Source organism: Trachypithecus francoisi, unplaced genomic scaffold (genome assembly GCF_009764315.1).
Source record: "Trachypithecus francoisi isolate TF-2019V2 unplaced genomic scaffold, Tfra_2.0 Contig00925, whole genome shotgun sequence".
Classification (NCBI taxonomy): Eukaryota; Metazoa; Chordata; class Mammalia; order Primates; family Cercopithecidae; genus Trachypithecus; species Trachypithecus francoisi.
Window position 1 is genome coordinate 9,917 of NW_022681000.1, and position 20,635 is coordinate 30,551.

The 20,635-nt window shown below is 42.7% G+C and overlaps 1 non-coding gene across 1 annotated transcript; it reads left to right on the top strand.

Moving 5' to 3' along the window:
• Window positions 1–3,810: 3,810 nt before the first annotated feature.
• Window positions 3,811–3,917, top strand: LOC117089931. The gene has a single exon (XR_004439812.1). It is a non-coding gene; the product is annotated as a U6 spliceosomal RNA (small nuclear RNA).
• Window positions 3,918–20,635: the final 16,718 nt, after the last annotated feature.

Genomic DNA, 20,635 nt, shown 5'->3' on the forward strand with positions numbered 1-20,635 from the left:
ATACTGGCTAACATTGTGAAACCCCATCTCTAGTAAAAAATACAAAAAACTAGCCGGGCGAGGTGGCGGGCACCTGTAGTCCCAGCTACTCGGGAGGCTGAGGCAGGAGAATGGCGTGAACCTGGGAGGCGGAGCTTTCAGTGAGCTGAGATCTGGTCACTGCACTCCAGCCCAGGCGACAGAGCGAGACTCCGTCTCAAAAAAAAAAAAAAAAATCGACGTATAAGTGCAAGGAAGTTAATAGCATTGTTCTAGGGTGCAGAAACACTAGTTCTGTAGGATATTAGTAGTTATTACATGAAAGAGAGTTTCCTAGTTGAGTGTGTTTGGAAACCATGTTTAAACAGGTTTCATGAGTGCAAAGGCTTCGGGAGACCTTGGTATGCTGGTGGTCTCCATCCAAGAGGCAGGAGAATAATCTGAATGCTCTGATCTCTTTCCACCAGTGAAGCCCGTTTTTGCCGAGCTCCTTGTGGGTAGATGTTGGAGGCATTCTTGGGAAGCTCTGGGTCCCTTCGGAATATCTTCCTGTGGGAGGAGCTGATCATCTTGTCCATGAGCCCAGGGCCCACCTGACAGAGCCCCGTTGTGGAGTGGACAGAGATCACAGTAAAAACTACCCACATCCCACACCCAGGGAGGTGTGTGTGTTGGAGGATCATGGAAAGAACACTAGACACGGAGTCTGGGCCATCTGAAGAGTATTAACCGTGTGACCTGAGGCAGAGCAGTCCTCCCCTTATAAATGGCAGCCACCATGCTTGCCTTGCTCCAAAGTTGGTGGCACTGGGATGCAGAAATGCCCTGTTTGAAGATGTTATTCCCCCAACCTTCAACCCCACAGTGGAGGTTTCAGGAAGGGGCAGAGTTTGGACATCCCAAGGGTTCATAGGTTTCATAGATCATGTTTTTCCAGTTTGGTCTCGAACTCCTGGTCTCAAGCAATCCTCCCATCTTGGCCTCCTAAAGTGCTGGGATTATAACCGTGTGCCACTGTACCTGGCTGAGATTTTGGTGATTATGTATAGATTATGTATAACATTTATCAACAGGTCTGTGGCATGTTTTCATTTCTCTTGAGTGAATACCCAGGTGTGGATTGGAAATCTGCTTTTCAAAATGATTTTACCACTTTGCAATCGTGCCATCAATGTATGAGAATTCCAGTTCAGCATTTCATATTATCAGTATGTTATTATTTTATTTATTTATTTTTTGAGATGGAATTTCACTCTTGTTGCCCAGACTGGAGTGCAATGGAGTAACCTCTGCTCACTGCAACCTCTGTCTCCCTGGTTCAAGAGATTTTCCTACCTCAGCCTCTGGAGTAGTTGGGATTACAGGTGACCATCATAATGCCCAGCTAATTTTTTGTATTTTTAGTAGAAACAGAGTTTCTCCAGGTTGGCCAAGCTGATTTTGAACTCCTGACCTCAGATGAGCCAACCACCTCATCCTCCCAAAGTGCTGGAATTACACATGTCAGCCACTGCGTCCGGCCTATTTTATTATTTTTGGCTGGACTAATAGTTGGATAGTGGTAGTTCATTGTGGCTTTAACTTGTATTTCCCTAATGACTGGTTAGTTGAGCATCTTTTCATGTGTGCTTATTTGCCATGTCTGGATCTTCTTTTCTTTTTTTTTCTTTTTTTGAGATAGAGTGTCACCCTTGTCGCCCAGGCTAGAGTGCAATGGCATGATCTTGGCTCACTGCAACTTCTGCCTCCCGGGTTCAAGTGATCTTCCTCCTTCAGCCTTCTGAGTAGCTGGGATTTCAGGTGCCTGCCACTACGCCCAGCAAATTTTTGTATTTTTAGTAGAGATGGGGTTTCACCATGTTGGCCAGGTTGGTCTTGAACTCCTGACCTCAGGTGATCCACCGCACTCGGCCTCCCAAAGCGCTGGGATTATAGGCATGAGCCACCATGCCTGGCCTGTATCTGTTTTAATAAGTGTCTGTCAAAATGTTTTGTCTATGAAAAAGTTTTTTCGTTATTAAATGGTAGGAATTCTTCATATATTTTAGATACAAGTCCTTTGTCAGATATGTGTTTTGCAAATGTTTTTTTCCCAGACTATGCCTTGTCTTTTTTTTTTTTTAATATTTATTATTTATTTATTTATTTTTGAGATGGAGTCTCACTCTGTCACCCAGGCTGGAGTGCAGTGGTAAGATCTTTCCTCACTGCAACCTCCACCTCCTGCTTTCAATTGATTCTCCTGCCTCAGCCTCCCAAGTAGCTGAGACTACAGGTGTGCACCACCACACCTGGCTAATTTTTGTATTTTTAGTAGAGACAGGGCTTTGACATGTTGGCCAGGTTGGTCTCAAACTCCTGACCTCAAGTGATCCACCCTCCTCAGCCTCCCAGAGTGCTGGGATTATAGGTGTGAGCCACAGTGCCTGGCCAGCTTGTCTTTTTAATTTCTTACCAGTGTCTTTTGAAGAATAAACATTTTAATTTTTTTTCTTCAAGACGGAGTCTTGCTCTGTTACACAGGCTGAAGTGCAGTGGTGTGATCATGGCTCACTGCAGCCTCAACCTCCCAAGCTCAGGTGATCCAAGCAGCTGGGACTAGAGGTGTGCGCCACAACACCAGGCTAACTTTTTTATTTTTATTTTTATTTTTTAAGAAGGAGTTTCACTCTTGTTGCCCAGGCTAGAGTGCAATGGCAAGATCTTGGCTCACTGTAACCTCCACCTCCGGGGTTTAAGTGATTCTCCTAGCTCAGCCTCCTGAGTATCTGGTATTACAGGTGCATGCCACCGTGCCTGGCTAATTTTTGTATTTTTAGTCAAGATGGGGTTTCACCATCTTGGTTAGGTTGGTCTCGAACTCCTAACCTCAGGTGATCCACCTGCCTCGGCCTTCCAAAGTTCTGGTATTATAGGTGTGAGCCACCGCACCCAGCCCCAATTTTTGTGATTTTAGTAGCGATGGGATTTCACCACGTTGCCCAGGCTGGTCTCTAATTCCTGGGCTCAAGTGATCCTTCCACTACAGCCCCCCAGAGTGCTGGGATTACAGGCATGAGCCACCATGCCTACCCCTACTTTGAGATTTAACATTTAAATCTATGATGCATTTCATGTAAATTTTGTATGTGGTACAAGTTATAGATTGAAGTTTTTATTATTATTATTTGAGACAGAGTCCTGCTCTGTCACCCAGGCTGGAGTGCAGTGGTGTGGTCTCAGCTCACTGCAACCTCTGCCTCCTGGGTTGAAGCTATTCTCCTGCCTCAGCCTCCTGAATAGCTGGGAGTACAGGCGTTTGCCACCATACCTGGCTAATTGTTTTTTTGATTTGTTTGTTTGTTTGTTTTGTATTTTTAGTAGGGATGGGATTTCACCATGTTGGCCAGGCTGGTCTTAAACTCCTGACCTCAGTTGATCCACCTGCCCAGCCCCCAAAGTGCTGGGATTACAGGTATGAGCTACCACTCCTGGACAGAGGTTGATTATTATTATTATTTGCATATGGATGTCCAATTCTTCAGGAACTCCCTTGTTGAAAAGACTGTCCTTTCTCCATTGGATAACTCTGGCTTTTTATCAAATAGCAATTGACCACGTGTGTGGGTGTATTTCTAGACTGTTCTTTTTTCTTGATCAATACACCTATGCTTTCACCAGTACTATAGTGTTTTCATTACTGTAGCTGTTTAGAAATCGGATATTCTGAGTCCTTCAAGTTTGTTTCTTCTTATTTGGTTATTATTTGTCCTTTGCTTTTTCCATGTAAACTTTAGAATCAACTTGTCCATTAAAAAAAAAATCTGCTTAGATTTTATTAGGATTGTGCTAGTGCTTGCTTTGGCAGCACATATACTAAAATTAAAATGATATAGAGAAGATTAGTGTGGTCACTATGCAAGGATGACATACAAATCCATGAAGGGTTCCAGTTAAAAGGAAAAGGATTATGTTAAATCTAGAGATTAATTTCGGGAGAATTCACAACTTAACAATCAATATGGGGTCTCCTGACCTATGGAGGCAGTGTATGTCTCTAGTAAATCTTTGTTTCTAATTCTGTTCCAAATGCACATTTTGACCTTTAAGTTCCTGAGTCTTTGAACACCTTCTGTAAAACAAAATGCCTTCCAGATAGCAAGGAATAAGCAATGAGGGGCTTGAAAAAGCCAGAAAATGGGAATCTCAGTAGACTCATTTAAATTCTCCAGAGGCACAGTGGCACTGAAGATCAAAAAGGAACAAATCCCTTGAGGAGAATTAGAACATCTGTATCAACTGAGGGGAAAAAATATTTTGAACAGCAACAAAAGATGACCCCAGTATAAGTTTAAAGAGCATCAGCAGACACATGTTATTATGGTGGCTTGGGATGTGGGGGAGTTTGTTTTGTTGGGTTGGGGGTGGATTTGGGGATTGGAAGGTAGAAGTTTTTTCTTTTGTTTTTTTGTTTTTGTTTTGAGATCACTGTGTTGCCCAGGCTAGAGTGCAGTGGTGTGATCTCAGCTCGCTGCAACCTCCACCTCTCAGCTTCAAGCGATTCTCCTACCTCAGCCTCCCGAGTAGCTGAGATCATAGGTGTGCACCACCATGCCCAGCTAATTTTTGTATTTTTAGTAGAGATGGGATTTCACAATGTTGGCTGGGCTGGTCTTGAATTCCTGACCTTAAGTGATCCACCTGCCTTGGCCTCCCAAAGTGCTGGGATTATAGGCATGAGTCACTGCACCTGACTGGAAGGTAGAAGTATTTTTTTTTTTTTTTGAGACAGAGTTTTACTCTTGTTGAAAATATACCTCCATAATTCAAGATACAAATTCTGCACTGAACCCTGATTCTGTCAGGACATATGTGTGATCTTGGATAACGCATTCAACCTCCTCGACACTGAATTTTCTCAACTGTAAAATGTTTTAGAGATGTTCCTCACCAGGTTGCATGAAGCACATCTGTGTGTGTTAAGGCACTTCCCGTAGCATCTGTGACACAGAACAGTGGCAGCTGTGCTCTTCGTCGTCCCTGCACATAGACCCACGACAGTGTATTGCATTTTTGTTTTGTTTTGTTTTGTTTAAATAAAAAGTCTTTGAAAATGTCCCACTGCTTCCTCAGTAACTGTCAAAAGGGGATCCTTCGAAAGTAGAATTCTGGAAAATGTCTTCAAAAGACACAAAATTCTGGCAATGGGCACATTCTCCCCTCCTGCCTTGCTCTTCTGGATGGATCCATTCTCTCCCACAGTATAGTCATTTTCTTCCACTCCACTGTAGAAATTGTCCTTCTAGTGGCAAGAGTGACATGAATGATATGTGGAAATTTCTTTCCAAGCCTGCTTGGAGAAGCTTCCTCTGCCTGCTTCTTTGGCCACCTCCTGCCAGTGTAAGAGCAGAGGGCCTCCAGGGCTGCTTTGTCACCCCCAACAGCATGGACCTCACTGCAGTCACTCTGGAAGCTTCCCTCTAAAGGAAGCTTGTGCAGGAAACATCATGCACCGAGCAGCATGGGACAGGGGCTGGCCAGCTGGGCAGGGCTCACACTCCTGACACCCAGACTCCAGGATACTTCTCTGTCCCCATCTGGGGCAGATCCCTGCCCTAGAAGTTCTCCCTCTCATTTCAGCAAATGCTGCATGGAGCCCCAGAATTCTATGTGGCAAGCTAGGAAGAGGGAGAGCTGACTGTTTCTAAAGAGGTCAATCCAGTACCACCCTGTGCTCCTGGGCAAGCTCTCCAGGCTGAGGGAATAGGAGCAGGGGCTATGTCAGGTGAAGGTGGAAGTGAGGGACCTCCCAGGAGATATAGAATGTTCCACTAGAGACACCTTGTACCCTTCTAGGATTAGACCTTGAGACCTGGAGATCCACAGGCAATTAGTATTCAAGGTCAAAAGGCCAGTGACAGAAATAAGAAGGCCCACTGTGTCATTCACAAAGCACTTCCAAACCCATCACCACAGGTGACCCTCCCAACGACCCTGTGAGATCTGCAGGGCAGGGGTTCCCACAAAGGAGGAGTAAGGAATGTCAGGATTTTAACACCTTCTCCAAGTCAGGATCAGGAAATACTGTCCCAGCACTGACCTATATTTCCTATGCTTCCTCCCACACCACAGCTTAGGGTGACTGCCAGCTTGTGGGCAAAGACCCTCACTTTCCAATCCCCATGAGGGGCTGTGCAGTGGGAGGACGAGGCACTCTCCTCTGTCTCCTCCAAGATCCTGTTTTCTGAGGAAGGTCACTCTGGAAACTGTCAGCCTCTGCAGATGGGGACCTGGACCTTGTGGAAAGACGATGTGAAGGTCACACCTGGCAGGGACCAGCACTGGAGAGCAAACCTCACCTTTAAAAACTCACACTTTTTATTTTAAATTTATTTTTATTTTTAATTCCTATGGGTACGTAGTAGGTGTATACATTTATGGGGTACATGAGATATTTTGACACAGGCATGCAATGTGTAATAATCACATCGGGGTAAATGGGGCATTCATCACCTCAAGCAGGGGAAATGCCAGATGCTTATAAAACCATCAGATCTCATGAGAACACACTATCATGAGAATAGCATGGGGGAAACTGCCCCATGATTCAGTTGCCTCTCACTGGGTCCCTCCCATGACACATGAGGATTATGGAAATTACAGTTCAAGATGAGATTTGGGTGGTGACACAGCCAAACCATATCACCTTATAAAATGAACATTGTGAAAACAACAGTGGGCCTGACTCCTGGCATCTGCCGTGGGATGCCCTTTCTTGGGGAGGGCCTGGATTCTGTGCCATGCAGAAACCTCCCTGTGCTCCCTGTGGGCTGGGGGTGAACCAGGTCCTCTTGCGGGAGCTGGGAACTATGGGACAGGAGGGTCCCTAGACTGGGGTCTCCCTGTGCCTCCTTACCCCATCAATGAAACCAGAGGAGAGAGCCAACTCAGCAAACCTCAATGCACGGCCCTTTCTGGTCCTGAAAAGAGGAGCATAGATGCTCAGGGCCCCCTGAGCTGCCCTGGGGCAGAACACTGAGCAGTGGCCAATGCTTCCCTAACAACTCCCCCATGCACAGACTCCTGGTGGACACACTTCCCCTAACCCTGCTTAGCTGGAGCTCAGCCCCCATCCCAGTACCTCTGCCTCCTCCTCCAGGGCAGGAAAAGAAAACTCAACTCCAAATCCATGGAGAATCCGCATCTTGGCTGAGACCGTGGCTGGGACTCAGCCTCTTGTCAGCCCCTTGAGGAGCTCCATCTTCCCCTGTTTCCCTGCCCCATGGGACCCAGGGCCTCTGGGAAAGAGGTGAGGGTGTAGTCCACTCAGCAGGTGCCGCATGATCTTTGGGAAGGATTTGTGTAATGCCTGCTCCTGGTGGGATAGGAACCTCCAGAGCTGGGCAGTATTGGGGCTTTAAAATACTGAGAAGCTCCTGACCCATCATGCATCAGAGCCAACTCCCAAGATGTGGAGCCGTCAGTTGGAAGAACTGGGCAGTGGCAGGAGATCTTGGACCCTGAAGCCTTCCTCCCTTCCATCAGGCAACCGTACCATGTGGCCTCAGATCTAGGGAGGTGGGCCCTAGCTGGAGGCACTGCATGGCAGCATACTGGGTAGAGGTGCCAGGAGGGCAGGCCTGCCTTTGAGGCTGTGAGGAGGGGCTGAGGTAGGCAGTGGCCAGTGGAGGGAACGGGGTGGGTGCCTGGGGCTACATGGCCATCTCTTGGACATGGGGTGGGGCTGGGGACATGGGATGGGCAGCCACTGCCATCTCAACTTCATTGGCCCATATGTGGGCTGGGAGGGCAGCTGGGTGTGTGGCCAGCTGGAAGGTAGGAGGACTCTTGGGGAAGTGACAGTCACCTGTACAAAGTCAGGGCTGGAGGGCTGTGGCTCTGGGACACATGGGGTGGCCAGGGGGAGGCCACAATGCCCTCTGCTGTTGGAGATGAAAGGTGTCTGCCTTGAAGTGAAAGGGTCCCTGTTCAGCTCTGGGCTCCTGGGGGATCCTCAGCAGGGATGTCCTGAAGGCTCCTAACAAGCTGGGATGCAAGGAAGGTGCCTTGCCTGGAAGTCAGGATTGCCCAACCAGGGTGGCTGTCCCATGGCTTGACTGTGTGAGGCCCTGGGAGCAGCTGACCACCTACCCTGCAGGAAGTGCCTCTCCTTGGCCAGCAGCTGATCCAGTGCCCAGAAGGTGTCTTCATCCGGCAGATATAGGAGGAGGATGGCAGTTAGGCAGCTCATGTCCCTGTGGTAGCCCACCTCCTGCAAGAGCCAGAGTCACCATGGAAGGATGTCACCTGAGAGAGCTGAGGCCATGTGGGAAGCTTATGTCACTGGAGAGGACAGAGATCTCCCGGGAGACTGCCTTCAGACCCTAGGGGATTTAGGGTGCAGACTCCACTCCTCCCCGACCCTGGGCATGAGGGCTAAGCAAGGCACGCATAACTCATTTGACAAGGGGCCTGGAGGGACTTCTGCAGTGAGTGTCCAAACCCACATGGCCCGAAGGGGCACAGACAAGGATCATTCATGCCCACTCTCCTGGGCCAGGCTGGGAAGGCCACTGTGCCAGGCCTGGGGCAGTACCTGTGAACTGCACCTGCTAGGAGGGCAGGCGGTGGGCCACTGATCACCACACAATGGGTCCTGTGATGGCCCAGAGGCTACCTGCCAGGCACAGGAGGGTGGCTGGGTCCAGACCCCATGTGGACAGTCCATGGAGTTGGCTCAGTGGCTCTCCCTGCCTGGAATGGTCTGGGAAGTGGGGGCCAAGCAGGAGCAGCCACCTGGGTGACCTCCTTCCTGTCTACTGTGCTCCTGCGGGGTTAAGGCAAAGGGGAAATTGGATCCCTGTCAGGTTTCCAATAAAAAGGCTTCCTCAGGATGCAAACTCATTTCATGACAAGGGTCTGGCCCAGTCAGGCACCTCGGCAACTTGTCAACATGTCTCCACATGTCTCCAGCAAGGACTATCCTGTGTGCAACACTGCCAAGCTCCTGGTTGGCTCAACACTAGGAGGGGAAGATCATTTCTTCTTTTGAGACATGGTGGTTGAGTCCAGGTGACATCAACAGTCTGGGCCCTGACCCCTTTCCGTCTCAGTGTGACCCCTTGAGACACTAGCTTCCCCTCCTTGCTTGGGTGTCCACGCCAACAGTTCTACCTACCACATTATTACAGCCTGATCAGGATAAACTTCCTCTCTCTGGAATAAATACAATGACCACTCTTTGAGCATTATTTATCTTAAATTATTGTTTTAATTAGAAATGTTTCTAACTTATATTAGCCAAATTTCCTTCCAATATAACCAAATTTCTTTTAAGTGAAAGTTAAGTATTTACCTTCTGTTATCAAGAATTCTATGAATACAAAATGTTTATTTTTTCCAACTTTAGAAGAAATTGAAAATGTCTACATGCTACTAATCTAAAAATACAGGTTCTGGGTTTATATGGTGTTAACCTTTCTTCCAAATTTTAAGGAATAGGTATTTAAATGCCATGCACTTTGTTTTAAAATGTATAAAATGTTTTAAGCTTTTGACCTCAAAATTTACAGTAGCACAGCTACTCTCTAATGAATAAACCACAGAATCAAAACAAAGGATTCTACAGACCAGTCTAACCAACAATACAATTATAAACTTGTGGTTCAAATATCAAAAACCAATTTCAATGACAAATACATGATATGAAAACCCCGCAAAGGTCAAGTAGAATATATTATACTTGAATGAAATTATGAGTTGACAGTAGGAAATCTATGTTTAATCAAACAAATTAAATAATGTTTGTGAGGAAATTATACTGCTAATGTTTTATTATTTGGCAAGCGATTCAGTGGAACACAAAGATATTCTTAATGAAGTTGAAAATATATTTTAAAATGTTATTGAAGTGGATTAAAAAATAATGAGGACATGAATAACTTTAAAAAGTATTCAGGGATAAAGAGAGAAAAATTAATTTAGATTTTATACGTATACAAAATATACTTAAAAATTGTGTTTTTTGGTTGCTTGAATAAAAGGAGCAGATATTTAAATTTCATGGCTTTCATTTTAAAGTTTAGGAAGTGCTTACAGCTTTCCACACTGACATTTATACTAACACAGCTAAACTAATCAAGTGATAACAAATCAAAACAAGCAGAATTCTCTTGACCAATCTGTTTTCTTGATTTTTAAAAGTAAATGTACTCTCAAAGAAACAAAGCTGTTATTCATGGATTCTGTTATTTGAAAATATTTACTGATCATTTACCTTACACCAAGTGATCTCCAGCTCATGGAAAAATATGTGAAGTTGCACAGCTTCATTAAACTTAAACTGTTATGAAGGAGAAAAGAAGCAATGGAGTAGGGACATTAAAGCAGGAGTGTGGTGATATGGCTGAGACTTCTTGCGTATTGTGGTTGCTGTGTGGAGACTGGATTGAAAAAAGGGCAATGACAGAAGCTTAAATTAGTATCAAATATGGCAATCCTATAATTTTAAGGGTCCTTGAAATAAGAATGTATAATAGTTGTCATTGTTTCCCTAAGGAATCTCTGCAGTAGAGTCTTGGCCTTGTGAGGGAAGCGCTATACTTACCAAGTGGTGGGGGTGGGAAGGTGAATTTGGAAACAGCATCTGGAATTACTATACTTTAAAGGTAAAGCTTGCAGGAATCCATACACATCAGATCTGAAAATATGTGTATGTGTTTGTGTGTGTTTGTGTGTGTGTGAAACAGGGAGAGAGAGCAAAAGTGACAGTGAGCAAGAGAGAGGAGAAAGGGGAGAGAATCAGATACAGAAAGAGAGTGACAGAGCTACAGAGACAGAATTAAAAGGGGACACCAATTATATTGAGCTGAGAAACTATAAAATGGGAATTGCCATTAAACAGAATGGGGAAGAGCAAGTTTGGGGAGTACCAGTGGTTCCATATAGACATATTAATTTTGAGATTCCTGACTGACATCCAAGTGGATTAGTCAGGGAGTGTTGGGTGTAGTGTCCTGAGTTTAGGTGTAATATGAACTATCAGGAAATTAATGACACAAAATTTAGTAGGAAAGCGAAGATAAGAAAGATAAGAAGTCAAAGTCCTGAACCTAATGGTTCTCCAACATTTAAAAAATAGTAAAGATGAAACCTGAACAAAAGGACTAGGGATAATTATAAAAAATGTGGTGGGAAAAAGTAGGTTAAGTGTTCTGGAATTCTATCAAGAAAAGTTTCACGAAGAGGAGGTGGAGATTAACTGTGTGCAGTGCTGCTGATACATAAATTAAGACAAAGGCTGAGGAGTTACAGTTCAATTTCTAATTTAACAATATGGATAGCACTTATGTTTTGATATAAGCAGCTTCGTTGGAGTGAGTAGGTGGAGAACCATATTGGAGTGGTGGCTGAAAGGCTGAAATGAGTGTCTGATCTCTGGATTCTTAAGGAAAAATTTTATTGGACTGCAGAGGCATAAATTGGGTTAGTTTTAATTCTGAAGTCAGGATGTACTCGGTAAACATGTGCCCATCAATGCCTCCTCACTTTTTTTTAGCTAGGTATTCTGTTATCTTTTAATAATATAACAATTACCTGCAAAACCTGCACCCATTTTGCAGCAAACCACCATGACACATGTATACCTACATCACAAACCTGCACGTTCTACACATTTATCCCAGAACTTAAAGTATATATTTTAAAAAAAGAAAAAAATGAAAAGAAAACCCAGTCAAGTGCAGTGGCTCATGACTGTAATCCCAGAGCTTTGGGAGGCTGAGACGGGTGGACCATCTGAGGTCAGGAGTTTGAGAACAATCTGGCTAACATGATAAAACCACGTCTTTACTAAAATTATGAAAATTAGCTGGGTGTGGTGGGTGGCACCTGTAGTCCCAGCTGCTTGAGAGGCCAAGGCAGGAGAATCACTTGAACCTGGAAGGCAGACACTGCAGTAAGCCAAGATCACGACACAGCACTATAGCCTGGGTAACAGGGTGAGACGGTCTCAAAAAATGAAAACAAAAACAAAAAAACACCCATTTAATTGACAAACTTACAAAGACTGCTAGTGGAGGTTGTTGGAGAGGATGTTATTCCACATAATAACTTATGAGTTGCCAATGGGCAAGTAAGGTGGTAAAATGTCTCTGAAAAACTGACCATACCTGCTCTACTGAAATATTCAGATACTCAACACCCAGAAATTCCATCTTGTCATTTATTTCCACAAGAAAAAACAAGAGACCTGTATTAAAATATCCATTTCTTTTTTATTTATTTATTTATTTTTTATTTTTTATATTTTTATTATACTTTAAGTTCTAGGGTACATGTGCATAACGTACAGGTTTGTTACATATGTATACTTACGCCATGTTGGTGTGCTGCACCCATCAACTCGTCAGCACCCATCAATTCATCATTTATATCATGTATAACTCCCCAATGCAATCCCTCCCTCCTCCCACCTCCCCATGATAGGCCCCAGTGTGTGATGTTCCCCTTCCCGAGTCCAAGTGATCTCATTGTTCAGTTCCCACCTATGAGTGAGAACATGCGGTGTTTGGTTTTCTCTTCTTGTGATAGTTTGCTAAGAATGATGGTTTCCAGCTGCATCCATGTCCCTACAAAGGATGCAAACTCATCCTTTTTTATGGCTGCATAGTATTCCATGGTGTATATGTGCCACATTTTCTTAATCCAGTCTGTCACAGATGGACATTTGGGTTGATTCCAAGTCTGTGCTATTGTGAATAGTGCCGCAATAAACATACGTGTGCATGTGTCTTTGTAGTAGAGTAATTTATAATCCTTTGGGTATATACCCAGTAGTGGGATGGCTGGGTCATATGGTACATCTAGTTCTAGATCCTTGAGGAATTGCCATACTGTTTTCCATAATGGTTGAACTAGTTTACATTCCCACCAACAGTGTAAAAGTGTTCCTATTTCTCCACATCCTCTCCAACACCTGTTGTTTCCTGACTTCTAATGATTGCCATTCTAACTGGTGTGAGATGGTATCTCATTGTGGTTTTGATTTGCATTTCTCTGATGGCGAGTGATGATGAGCATTTTTTCATGTGTCTGTTGGCTGTATGGATGTCTTCTTTTGAGAAATGTCTGTTCATATCCTTTCCCCACTTTTTGATGGGGTTGTTTGTTTTTTTCTTGTATATTTGTTGAGTTCTTTGTAGATTCTGGATATTAGCCTTTGTCAGATGAGTAGGTTGCAAAAATTTTCTCCCATTCTGTAGGTTACCTGTTCACTCTGATGGTAGTTTCTTTTGCTGTGCAAAAGCTCTTTAGTTTAATTAGATCCCATTTGTCAATTTTGGCTTTTGCTGCCGTTGCTTTTGGTGTTTTAGACATGAAGTCCTTGCCCATGCCTATGTCCTGAATGGTACTACCTAGATTTTCTTCTAGGGTTTTTATGGTATTAGGTCTAACATTTAAGTCTCTAATCCATCTTGAATTAATCTTCGTATAAGGGGTAAGGAAAGGATCCAGTTTCAGCTTTCTACTTATGGCTAGCCAATTTTCCCAGCACCATTTATTAAATAGGGAATCCTTTCCCCATTTCTTCTTTCTCTCAGGTTTGTCAAAGATCAGATGGCTGTAGATGTGTGGTATTATTTCTGAGGACTTTGTCCTGTTCCATTGTTCTATATCTCTGTTGTGGTACCAGTACCATGCTGTTTTGGTTACTGTAGCCTGGTAGTATAGTTTGAAGTCAGGTAGCGTGACGCCTCCAGCTTTGTCCTTTTGACTTAGGATTGTCTTGGCAATGCAGGCTCTTTTTTGGTTCCATATGAACTTTAAAGCAGTTTTTTCCAATTCTGTGAAGAAAGTCATTGGTAGCTTGATGGGGATGGCATTGAATCTATAAATCACCTTGGGCAGTATGGCCATTTTCACGATATTGATTCTTCCTATCCATGAGCGTGGTATGTTCTTCCATTTGTTTGTGTCCTCTTTGATTTCACTGAGCAGTGGTTTGTAGTTCTCCTTGAAGAGGTCCTTTACATCCCTTGTAAGCTGGATTCCTAGGTATTTTATTCTCTTTGAAGCAATTGTGAATGGAAGTTCATTCCTGATTTGGCTCTCTGCTTGTCTGTTACTGGTGTATAAGAATGCTTGTGATTTTTGCACATTAATTTTGTATCCTGAGACTTTGCTGAAGTTGCTTATCAGCTTAAGGAGATTTTGGGCTGAGACGATGGGGTTTTCTAAATATACAATCATGTCATCTGCAAACAGGGACAATTTGACTTCTTCTTTTCCTAACTGGATACCCTTGATTTCTTTCTCTTGCCTGATTGCCCTAGCCAGAACTTCCAACACTATGTTGAATAGGAGTGGTGAGAGAGGGCATCCCTGTCTTGTGCCAGTTTTCAAAGGGAATTTTTCCAGTTTTTGCCCATTCAGTATGATATTAGCTGTGGGTTTGTCATAAATAGCTCTTATTATTTTGAGGTACGTTCCATCAATACCGAATTTATTGAGCGTTTATAGCATAACGGGCTATTGAATTTTTTCAAAAGCCTTTTCTGCATCTATTGAGATAATCACGTGGTTCTTGTCTTTGGTTCTGTTTATATGCTGGATTACGTTTATTGATTTGCGAATGTTGAACCAGCCTTGCATCCCAGGGATGAAGCCCACTTGATCATGGTGGATAAGCTTTTTGATGTGCTGCTGAATCCGGTTTGCCAGTATTTTATTGAGAATTTTTGCATCGATGTTCATCAGGGATATTGGTCTAAAATTCTCTTTTTTTCTTGTGTATCTGCCAGGCTTTGGTATCAGGATGATGTTGGCCTCATAAAATGAGTTAGGGAGGATTCCCTCTTTTTCTATTGATTGGAATAGTTTCAGAAGGAATGGTACCAGCTCCTCCTTGTACCTCTGGTAGAATTCAGCTGTGAATCCATCTGGCCCTGGACTTTTTTTGGTGGGTAGGCTATTAATTGTTGCCTCAATTTCAGAGCCTGCTATTGGTCTATTCAGGGATTCAACTTCTTCCTGGTTCAGTCTTGGGAGAGTGTAAGTGTCCAGGAAATTATCCATTTCTTCTAGATTTTCTAGTTGATTTGCATAGAGGCATTTATAGTATTCTCTGATGGTTGTTTGTATTTCTGTGGGGTCAGTGGTGATATCCCCTTTATCATTTTTTATTGCGTCTATTTGATTCCTCTCTCTTTTCTTCTTTATTAGTCTAGCTAGCGGTCTGTCAATTTTGTTTATCTTTTCAAAAAACCAACTCCTGGATTCATTGATTTTTTGGAGGGTTTTTGGTCTCTATCTCCTTCAGTTCTGCTCTGATCTTAGTTATTTCTTGCCTTCTGCTAGCTTTTGAATGTGTTTGCTCTTGCCTCTCTAGTTCTTTTTTTTTTTTTTTTTTTAAGGTGGTATCTCATTGTGTTTTATTTTTTTTTTTATTTTATTTTTTTTATTTTATTTTTTTATTATACTTTGAGTTCTAGGGTACATGTGCATGACGTTTATATCATGTATAACTCCCCAATGCAATCCCTCCCTCCTCCCACCTCCCCATGATAGGCCCCAGTGTGTGATGTTCCCCTTCCCGAGTCCAAGTGATCTCATTGTTCAGTTCCCACCTATGAGTGAGAACATGCGGTGTTTGGTTTTCTCTTCTTGTGATAGTTTGCTAAGAATGATGGTTTCCAGCTGCATCCATGTCCGTACAAAGGATGCAAATTCATCCTTTTTATGGCTGCATAGTGTTCCCTGGTGTATATGTGCCACATTTTCTTGATCCAGTCTGTCACAGATGGACATTTGGGTTGATTCCAAGTCTTTGCTATTGTCAATAGTGCCGCAATAAACATACGTGTGCATGTGTCTTTGTAGTAGAGTAATTTATAATCCTTTGGGTATATACCCAGTAGTGGGATGGCTGGGTCATATGGTACATCTAGTTCTAGATCCTTGAGGAATCGCCATACTGTTTTCCATAATGGTTGAACTAGTTTACAATCCCACCAACAGTGTAAAAGTGTTCCTATTCTCCACATCCTCTCCAACACCTGTTGTTTCCTGACTTCTTAATGATTGCCATTCTAACTGGTGTGAGATGGTATCTCATTGTAGTTTTGATTTGCATTTCTCTGATGGCGAGTGATGATGAGCATTTTTTCATGTGTCTGTTGGCTGTATGGATGTCTTCTTTTCAGAAATGTCTGTTCATATCCTTTCCCCACTTTTTGATGGGGTTGTTTGTTTTTTTCTTGTATATTTGTTTGAGTTCTTTGTAGATTCTGGATATTAGCCTTTGTCAGATGAGTAGGTTGCAAAAATTTTTTCCCATTCTGTAGGTTGCCTGTTCACTCTGATGGTAGTTTCTTTAGCTGTGCAAAAGCTCTTTAGTTTAATTAGATCCCATGTGTCAATTTTTGCTTTTGCTGCCGTTGCTTTTGGTGTTTTAGACATGAAGTCCTTGCCCATGCCTATGTCCTGAATGGTACTACCTAGATTTTCTTCTAGGGTTTTTATGGTATTAGGTCTAACATTTAAGTCTCTAATCCATCTTGAATTAATCTTCGTATAAGGGGTAAGGAAAGGATCCAGTTTCAGCTTTCTACTTATGGCTAGCCAATTTTCCCAGCACCATTTATAAATAGGGAATCCTTCCCCATTTCTTCTTTCTCTCAGGTTTGTCAAAGATCAGATGGCTGTAGATGTGTGGTATTATTTCTGAGGACTCTGTTCTGTTCCATTGGTCTATATCTCTGTTGTGGTACCAGTACCATGCTGTTTTGGTTACTGTAGCCTTGTAGTATAGTTTGAAGTCAGGTAGCGTGATGCCTCCAGCTTTGTCCTTTTGACTTAGGATTGTCTTGGCAATGCAGGCTCTTTTTTGGTTCCATATGAACTTTAAAGCCGTTTTTTCCAATTCTGTGAAGAAAGTCATTGGTAGCTTGATGGGGATGGCATTGAATCTATAAATCACCTTGGGCAGTATGGCCATTTTCACGATATTGATTCTTCCTATCCATGAGCGTGGTATGTTCTTCCATTTGTTTGTGTCCTCTTTGATTTCACTGAGCAGTGGTTTGTAGTTCTCCTTGAAGAGGTCCTTTACATCCCTTGTAAGCTGGATTCCTAGGTATTTTATTCTCTTTGAAGCAATTGTGAATGGAAGTTCATTCCTGATTTGGCTCTCTGCTTGTCTGTTACTGGTGTATAAGAATGCTTGTGATTTTTGCACATTAATTTTGTATCCTGAGACTTTGCTGAAGTTGCTTATCAGCTTAAGGAGATTTTGGGCTGAGACGATGGGGTTTTCTAAATATACAATCATGTCATCTGCAAACAGGGACAATTTGACTTCTTCTTTTCCTAACTGGATACCCTTGATTTCTTTCTCTTGCCTGATTGCCCTAGCCAGAACTTCCAACACTATGTTGAATAGGAGTGGTGAGAGAGGGCATCCCTGTCTTGTGCCAGTTTTCAAAGGGAATTTTTCCAGTTTTTGCCCATTCAGTATGATATTAGCTGTGGGTTTGTCATAAATAGCTCTTATTATTTTGAGGTACGTTCCATCAATACCAAATTTATGGAGCGTTTTTAGCATAAAGGGCTGTTGAATTTTGTCAAAAGCCTTTTCTGCATCTATTGAGATAATTATGTGGTTCTTGTCTTTGGTTCTGTTTATATGCTGGATTACGTTAATTGATTTGCGAATGTTGAACCAGCCTTGCATCCCAGGGATGAAGCCCACTTGATCATGGTGGATAAGCTTTTTGATGTGCTGCTGAATCCGGTTTGCCAGTATTTTATTGAGGATTTTTGCATCGATGTTCATCAGGGATATTGGTCTAAAATTCTCTTTTTTGTTGTGTCTCTGCCAGGCTTTGGTATCAGGATGATGTTGGCCTCATAAAATGAGTTAGGGAGGATTCCCTCTTTTTCTATTGATTGAAATAGTTTCAGAAGGAATGGTACCAGCTCCTCCTTGTACCTCTGGTAGAATTCAGCTGTGAATCCATCTGGTCCTGGACTTTTTTTGGTGAGTAGGCTATTAATTGTTGCCTCAATTTCAGAGCCTGCTATTGGTCTATTCAGGGATTCAACTTCTTCCTGGTTTAGTCTTGGGAGAGTGTAAGTGTCCAGGAAGTTATCCATTTCTTCTAGATTTTCTAGTTGATTTGCGTAGAGGCATTTATAGTATTCTCTGATGGTTGTTTGTATTTCTGTGGGGTCGGTGGTGATATCCCCTTTATCATTTTTTATTGCGTCTATTTGATTCTTCTCTCTTTTCTTCTTTATTAGTCTAGCTAGCGGTCTGTCAATTTTGTTTATCTTTTCAAAAAACCAACTCCTGGATTCATTGATTTTTTGGAGGGTTTTTTGTGTCTCTATCTCCTTCAGTTCTGCTCTGATCTTAGTTATTTCTTGCCTTCTGCTAGCTTTTGAATGTGTTTGCTCTTGCCTCTCTAGTTCTTTTAATTGTGATGTTAGAGTGTCATTTTAGATCTCTCCTGCTTTCTCTTGTGGGCATTTAGTGCTATAAATTTCCCTCTACACAGTGCTTTAAATGTGTCCCAGAGATTCTGGTATGTTGTATCTTTGTTCTCATTGGTTTCAAAGAACATCTTTATTTCTGCTTTCATTTCGTTATGTACCCAGTAGTCATTCAGGAGCAGGTGTTCAGTTTCCATGTAGTTGAGCAGTTTTGATTGAGTTTCTTAGTCCTGAGTTCTAGTTTGATTGCACTGTGGTCTGAGAGACAGTTTGTTATAATTTCAGTTCTTGTACATTTGCTGAGGAGTGCTTTACTTCCAATTATGTGGTCAATTTTGGAATAAGTGCGATGTGGTGCTGAGAAGAATGTATATTCTGTTGATTGGGGTGGAGAGTTCTATAGATGTCTATTAGGTCCGCTTGGTGCAGAGATGAGTTCAATTCCTGGATATCCTTTTTAACTTTCTGTCTCGTTGATCTGTCTAAGGTTGACAGTGGAGTGTTGAAGTCTCCCATTATTATTGTATGGGAGTCTAAGTCTCTTTGTAGGTCTCTAAGGACTTGCTTTATGAATCTGGGTGCTCCTGTATTGGGTGCATATATATTTAGGAGAGTTAGCTCTTCCTGTTGAATTGATCCCTTTACCATTATGTAATGGTCTTCTTTGTCTCTTTTGATCTTTGATGGTTTAAAGTCTGTTTTATCAGAGACTAGGATTGCAACCCCTGCTTTTTTTTGTTCTCCATTTGCTTGGTAGATCTTCCTCCATCCCTTTATTTTAAGCCTATGTATGTCTCTGCATGTGAGATGGGTCTCCTGAATACAGCAGACTGATGGGTCTTGACTCTTTATCCAGTTTGCCAGTCTGTGTCTTTTAATTGGAGCATTTAGTCCATTGACATTTAAGGTTAATATTGTTATGTGTGAACTTGATCCTGTCATTATGATATTAACTGTTATTTTGCTCGTTAGTTGATGCAGTTCTTCCTAGCCTCGATGGTCTTTACATTTTGGCATGTTTTTGCAATGGCTGGTACCGGTTGTTCCTTTCCATGTTTAGGGCTTCCTTCAGGGTCTCTTGTAAGGCAGGCCTGGTGGTGACAAAATCTCTAAGCATTTGCTTATCTGTAAAGGATTTTATTTCTCCTTCACTGATGAAGCTTAGTTTGGCTGGATATGAAATTCTCGGTTGAAAATTCTTTTCTTTAAGAACGTTGAATATGGCCCCCACTCTCTTCTGGCTTGTAGAGTTTCTGTTGAGAGGTCTGCTGTTATTCTGATGGGCTTCCCTTTGTGGGTAACCCGACCTTTCTCTCTGGCTGCCCTTAAGATTTTTTCCTTCATTTCAACTTTGGTGAATCTGGCAATTATGTGTCTTGGAGTTGCTCTTCTGGAGGAGTATCTTTGTGGCGTTCTCTGTATTTCCTGAATTGAATGTTGGCCTGCCCTACTAGGTTGGGGAAGTTCTCCTGGATGATATCCTGAAGAGTGTTTTCCAACTTGGTTCCATTTTCCCCCTCACTTTCAGGCACCCCAATCAGACGTAGATTTGGTCTTTTTACATAATCCCATACTTCTTGCAGGCTTTGTTCATTTCTTTTTCTTCTTTTTTCTTTTGGTTTCTCTTCTCACTTCATTTCATTCATTTGATCCTCAATCGCTGATACTCTTTCTTCCAGTTGATCGAGTCGGTTACCGAAGCTTGTGCATTTGTCACGTATTTCTCGTGTCATGGTTTTCATCTCTGTCATTTCGTTTATGATCTTCTCTGCATTAATTAGTCTAGCTGTCAATTCTTCCACTTTTTTTTCAAGATTTTTAGTTTCTTTGCGCTGGGTACGTAATTCCTCCTTTAGCTCTGAGAGGTTTGATGGACTGAAGCCTTCTTCTCTCATCTCGTCAAAGTCATTCTCTGACCAGCTTTGATCCGTTGCTGGCGATGGGCTGCGCTCCTTTGCAGGGGGAGATGCGCTCTTATTTTTTGAATTTCCAGCTTTTCTGCCCTGCTTCTTCCCCATCTTTGTGGTTTTATCTGTCTCTGGACTTTGATGATGGTGACGTACTGATGGGGTTTTGGTATAGGTTTCCTTCCTGTTTGATAGTTTTCCGTCTGACAGTCAGAAGGACTGTCTGTTGGTCTGTTAGAGATTGCTTGAGGTCCACTCCAGACCCTGTTTGCCTGGGT